We start from the raw sequence: 7,194 nt of genomic DNA, 5'->3' as shown, positions 1-7,194 counted from the left end.
CAGCTAAGCATTCAAAATGTAGCGAGTACTTTTGGGTGTCAAGGGAAATGATGGAGTAAAAAGTACATAATTTTCTGGAGGATTGTGGTGAAGTAAAATTAAAAATTGCCAAAAATATAAATAGCTCATACTTCTAAACATTGATCTGGTACTCCCTGTATGTAGCTCCATTATTGTGTATTTTATCCCTCGTGTTACTATTTTATTACAATGAAAACATTTTATCTCTGCGTCGATGGGAAGGGCTCGTAAGCAAGCATTTCACGGTAAAGACCACACCAGTTGTATTCAGAGCATGTGACAAATACAATTTGATTTGACCTCATTCTGGCTTACACGTAGAGAGAAAAGTGCATAAAAATTGAAAAAAGTTACATTTACACACGTATAACTCGAGTCTGAATTTCCCCCATAGAGAACAGAAAATAGGGCTGTGGTGTCTAGAAACAGCCACTGATTCTCTTTAAAAACAGGAAGGTAAACGTGAGCATGTTCACCCTCCACCAGAGGGTGGAGAGTGACCTGTATCAGTGATTTTGACAAGATAGACAGCTCATCTGCAGAGATACGGCTTTCCATGTAATCGCCTAAGATTGTACTTTTTATACCACATATCGTATAACTATGTACAATGTACCTTATTTTTGTACATATAATTATCTGCCAATGGTATACATAATATAACTGCAATACAGAACTTAGATACACTCTGAATCTACACTGAGAGCTGTACAGGTTATTTCTTGCCTGTTTGGCCATGTCCGGGAGTATCGTCAGACAGGGCCACAGGGGTCTCCTGACCCTTCCTGTCTCAGCCTCCAGTATTTATGCTGCAGTAGTTTATGTGTCGGGGGGGCTAGTGCCATGTGTACTCCCTCTCCGACCTCTAGGTCACCAGGCTGCTCATTATGGAGCACACCTGTCACCATCGTTACGCACACCTGCGCATCATCAGACTCACCTGGACTCCATCACTTCACTGATTACCTTCCCTACATATGTCACTCCCTTTGGTTCCTTCCCCAGGTGGTTCTGTTTCAGGTCTGTGTGTTGTTCATGTGTTCTTGTTTTATATTGTGTTTATTTTATTAAAATACTCACTCCATGAACTTGCTTCCTGTCTCTCAGTGCACATTGTTACAGCTAGGGTCAGTCTGTAATATCTGGAGTATTTATCCTGTCTTATCTAGTATCCTGTGTGAATTTTAGTGTGCTCCCTCTAACTCTCTTTTTCTCTCTCTCTCTCGGAGGACCTGAGCCCTAGGACCATGCCTCAGGACTACCTGGCCCGATGATCACTTGCTGTCCCCAGCCCGCCTGGTCATGCGGCTGCTCCAGTTTCAACTGTTCTGCCTGCGGCTATGGAACCCTGACCTGTTCACTGGACGTGCTACCTCTCCCAGACCTGCTGTTTTCTCTCTCTACCGCACCTGCTGTCTCTAACTCTGAATGATCGGCTAAGAAAAGCCAACTGACATTTACTCCTGAGGTGCTGACCTGTTGCCCCCTCTACAACCACTGTGATTATTATCTGACCCTGCTGGTCATCTATGAATGTTTGAACATCTTGGCCACGTTCTGTTATAATCTCCACCCGGCACAGCCAGAAGAGGACTGGTCACCCCTCATAGCCTGGTTCCTCTCTAGGTTTCTTCCTAGGTTCCAACTTTTCTAGTGAATTTTTCCTAGCTACCGTGCTTCTACAGCTGCATTGCTTGCTGTTTGAGGTTTTAGGCTGGATTTCTGTACAGCACTTCATGACATCGACTAAGCACTCTCAATGCCCTGGACCGACAGCTGTCCCTTATAAATGGAACGTGCCACCCAGGCTTTTGTTGTCATTTTGATTTGTTTTCAGTCCCAACCACTCTGCAACCCCATTTACATTATACAGTAGGTTAGAAGGCTATAATCTTTCGTGTTGTTTCATAGACTGTACACAAACATATTCATACATAATGAACTGTGCAAGTTTAAATCAATACACTCAAAACAGCTGCACACAAATCAATACTACTCTGTCCCTCTAGTTTAGGTCTTCCATGCAAATATAATTCAATGTAAACACCAAAAGATCATTCTTTCATATTTGTAAAATGTATATATTTCTGAAGAATCCAGTCATGAGAGAGAAATATAACATAGATATCAATAAATGTCTGAGGCCACACAGTGATCTATTGTCCAAATGCAACTCTGTGATCAAGCTATCATAAATGTCTCAACCGCTAACGATTAGGCTTACTGAAATGATATAAAATAACTTTCATTTGAGGAAAAACAAATTAAATTATTGTATATAGCCATGAGAAAACACACCGTTTTGGTAATTGACATTTTAACCAGCCAAGCTTTACCAGAGCATATAAATATAGTTACAAATCATATACAGACTAAATCAGGAAGCCCTTAAGCATATAAACTCAGCAAAAAAATAAAGATCCTCTCACTGCGTCGCCACCAGCTGCATTAAGTACTGCAGTCCATCTCCTCCTCATTGACTGCACCAGATTTGTCAGTTCTTGCTGTGAGATGTTACCCCACTCTTCCACCAAGGCACCTGCAAGTTCCCAGACATTTCTGGGGTGAATGGCCCTAGCCCTCACCCTCCGATCCAACAGGTCCCAGACATGCTCAATGGGATTGAGATCAAGGCTCTTCGCTGGCTATGGCAGAACACTGACATTCCTGTCTTGCAGGAAATCACACACAGAACAAGCAGTATGGCAGGTGGCATTTTCATGCTGGAGGGTCATGTCAGGATGAGCCTGCAGGAAGGGTACCACATGAGGGAGGAGGATGTCTTCCCTGTAACGCCCAGCGTTGAGATTGCCTGCAATGACAACAAGATCAGTCCGATGATGCTGTGACACACCGCTCCAGACCATGACGGACCCTCCACCTCCAAATTGATCCCGCTCCAGAGTACAGGCCTCGGTGTAACGCTCATTCCTTCGACGATAAACGTGAATCCAACCATCACCCCTGGTGAGACAGTGAAGAGCACTTTTTGCCAGTCCTGTCTGGTCCAGCGACGGTGGGTTTGTGCCCATAGGCGACGTTGTTGTCGGTGATGTCTGGTGAGGACCTGCCTTACAACAGGCCTACAAGCCTTCAGTCCAGCCTCTCTCAGCCTTTTCCTTACAGCCTGAGCACTGATGGAGGGATTGTGCATTCCTGGTGTAACTCGGGCAGCTGTTGTTGCCATCCGAACATCACCCGCAGGTGTTGTTACACATGGTCTGCCACTGCGAGGACGATCAGCTGTCCATCCTGTCTCCCTGTAGTGCGGTCTTAGGTGTCTCTCAGTACGGAGAATGCAATTTATTGCCCTGGCCACATCTGCAGTCCTCATGCGTCCTTGCAGAAAGGCTAAGGCACATTTACGCAGATGAGCAGGGACCCTGGGCATGTTTCTTTTGGTGTTTTTCAGTCAGTAGAAAGGCCTCTTTGGCGTCCTAAGTTTTCATAACTGTGACCTTAATTGCCTACCGTGTGTAAGCTGTTAGTGTCTTAATGACCGTTCCACAGATGCATGTTCCTTAATTGTTTATGTTTCATTGAACAAGCATGGGAAACAGTGTTAAAACCCTTTACAATGAAGATCTGTGAAGTTATTTGGATTTTTACAAATTATCTTTGAAAGACAGGGTATTGAAAAAGGGACTTTTTTTTGCTGAGTTTACATGTTATCACCAAAACAAATACATGTTAACAGATCTTCTAGTCACGCAGGGATAAGTACTAGGCTTGTGTTTTCTTCTCTCAGACGTTACAGTTCAACTGTAGGGTCACAAGAGAGATGAGGGTGGGTTGGCCACTCAAAGACATCGGTTTTCATTCAGGCCACTTTGACTGTTTTTGATTCATATAATTCCATTCAACTCTATGCCTTCTGAAGAATGATGGTTGATCAAGCAAAGTCAATGACGAAACAAAGCCTGAGCCAGAGAGCTAATACTTCCTCTTGCTCAACATCAACCTTCGTGACATAGCAACAGTGAAAACACTGCAGATAGGGACAGGACTGTGTACACAAGGATATGATTGTTTAGTTTGATAATGTATTTATTGAGTAATCACCGAATAAATGTAGGGTTGGGAGAAAAATTTCACAACCTTGTATTCTTTGCCAGGACTCAATATCTCAATCTAATTAGATTGTATAGCAGGATACTCTAGTCTTGGGAAATATTTGGTTAATGACTCAGTCATTGAAGTACAAGATGCCACCCATTGGTCAATGGTCATCATTAGCCATGTCCAGTGGGTTTAAGTGCATGTCAATGTGTTGGGATCAGTAATGTCTCCCTCTATATCAGACAGCCGTCAACAGCCAGTGATAAGTGTCATTACCTGCAGGCAAATGCAAAACACAGAGACGTGATCTGCACTCACACAGGATACCTGGGGCCTCATTTATAAAACGGACTAACAATCCATTTTGATCTTAAGTATGACTTCACGCAGAAAACCACGTATAAGTAGTTATTTATAAAAACCTTACTTTGACGTGGAAATTATCTTATCTCTACTCAAAGTCTAGACTTGACGTAAGTGATTTTCCTGCTGGTTATGTTGGGCTATTATTTTTTTCCCTTGCAGTTTGTCAAACCATTTATTTTTCACTTCAGCCACAGTTCTGTCTTGCTGCCCCACGTCTTTCACTGCAGCGCGACACACTCCCAAGCTACCTGTCTGGCTTGGTTTGTCAACACACTATTTAGTCCACCAAATAATATGTGTTGCCCGTCTTCAATCTCCTCTACCATCGCCGGGATCTCGTCTTCCAAAGAGTTTGCTTTTCTCTTTTGGTCCATGGCTATTCATGACGAAACCCTCATTTGTGCTAGCATTCTATAACGGCAAATCGCTGATTGTAAGGCACGTTCAGGTGCTGTCAATTTTAAATTAATTTGAGATTTATAGATCACAGGTGCGTAAATTACAAATGGGCTTCTTAGAACCTGCGTAAGCAAGTTTTTTTATTATTTTATGAATCGAACGTAAGCACACCGTCGGAAATTATTTTACGACTAAGGTCAAGTATAAATCTAAAAGCATTTTTATAAATCAGGCCCATGGCATGTTATAAAATGATTTAAAAAAAACAAGAACAAACAAGGCGTTTTACAGCAAAGGTGTGAAAGTAGTGTACAGTGATGTACAGTATAATACCGTGGGTAATGGGAGGTATACTGCCAGAATATTTCACGGAAACATCCTAAACTCAGACTTCTTTTGCTGAGTAGGTAGTAGAGTATTGTGGTTCGGGAGAGTCGTGGGTGACTGTGTGTGGGTAAGGGCTTCTCATTCCCAATCTCCCTCCCTCCCGCTATCCATCCATCTATCCATCCACTGCTTAGTTTATGAGAATCTGCATACACGCATGTCTCTGGCTGTTCCCCGCAGAATAACTTGATTGCCAGACGCACGTGGACAGGCACAAAGACGTAGGGGGTGTAGATAACCATGGCCATGGAGGAGAAGAGGACAGAGTTGAAGATGGACTGCTCCCAGGGCTCAAGCACATATATGCCTGTGATGAGCAGGTACTGGTAGTACAGCCAGCCCAGGTACTCATTTGGGTATTTAAAATCCATCCTCATGCTGCTCCAGTGGTCAGGGTGAGGAGGGGGGGGGGGGGGGGGGGGGGGGGGCTGAGAAAGGAACAGAGAGAAAGATAGAGAGGAAAGGGGGAGTGATAGGAAGAGATAGGAGACAGAAGAGAGAAAGGAGGATGGCAGTGATAATGGCAGCAGGGGACACATAATGGGCATAAACACACAAACAAATACACAAGACAGACGACACAACATCAATCATGTGGAAAGATATACAGTTAGTCGCTTCACCTGCACTACCTGATAGAATTAAACCTATTTTCCCAGGAGGAAACACCAATTGTAAAAGGGAAACCACTTAGTAGGTGAAAGATGAACTTACCATGTGTGTGGGTGTTTTGTGGGGGGAAAAAAGTAGTTCAGTGGTATAACCTCAAGTTTTTGTCGTAGTCTCATTTTAAACCCTAGTCGTCTTCAGCTTTCAGTGCACCTGCTACTATGTACTTACCCATGTCTTACAGACCTACTATGTCCTTGGGGGAGGAAACAATGGAAAATGGTGTTAGAAAACACATTACATGTGGGTCTGTGTTTATTAATGAGAAGGTCCGGGATCAATCACAGCCCATGGCCCCTGGGGGGCACTGGGGTCTCTCAGGTGGGGAGGCACTGCAGAAATTAGCTCCTGAGAGCTAAGGTAAATGAATCTGCATACACGCATGCATGAACAGTACATTCACACATAGTATCCCACTCAAACAGCACACATGGCACCTTTTTATTGTCAATGCTGTCAAAATGTCCACCACCGTACAGATGGTGGAAAGGAACAGACATTTACTCTACTTCCACACAGGGTAGTTGACATTAAGTATCTAAGGGCATAATAGGAAAGCCTCTGTCTCACAGAGTCAGTGCCTCAGTGTGCGTTGACAGGTGTCAGGTAAACTCAACTGACACCAGTGCACACTTCTTCACCAGAGTAATAGCCTACTCATTAATAAACAGTTATGGACCAAATAGTTAACGACACACTGTGGCATGTCAATAAATAAACCTGAAATATAATGTAACAAGCATGTTTGCTTGTTTTCCGGGTCCTATCCTGTCACACAAATAAGTATGGCTAAACTAATGCCGTAGAGACATTGTAACAACTGAATAAGCCTTCTCACATTAAGGTAGTCGACATGCTAGCCTACATGCCTATATGACACAATAATAATCTGTAGGACAACAAAAAACAATAAGGATCATATAAAAGTGAGCTTACCTGTCTGATAACATGCTGCTGCCCGTGCTCCCCCGGTTCAGAGAGAATGGCCTGTGTCCCACTACTGTGGTGTGAACTGCACTACCAGTTCACAAATATAGACTACCCGTAGCAGGTCATACAGTCTACACCACACCCACTACTCTTTACACTCACCCGGCGTTCACGTGGAGTTGGGTATGGGTTTTTAAGGACAGAGCGTTCGGCGCACGTGTCTTCAAACTATAAATGAGGCACGATTATTCACAAATACGACTAATCCTTAGTCATTTAGTCAGTGGAATAGTCATCAAAACTCTGTCCTGCTTTATTGTATAGGAGACACCTGAGGCGCGTGTCCGCGCAACTTATGAATGG

The sequence above is a fragment of the Oncorhynchus mykiss genome, chromosome 24 (genome assembly GCF_013265735.2).
Source record: "Oncorhynchus mykiss isolate Arlee chromosome 24, USDA_OmykA_1.1, whole genome shotgun sequence".
Lineage (NCBI taxonomy): Eukaryota > Metazoa > Chordata > Actinopteri > Salmoniformes > Salmonidae > Oncorhynchus > Oncorhynchus mykiss.
Note: the sequence above shows the minus strand (reverse complement) of the source record.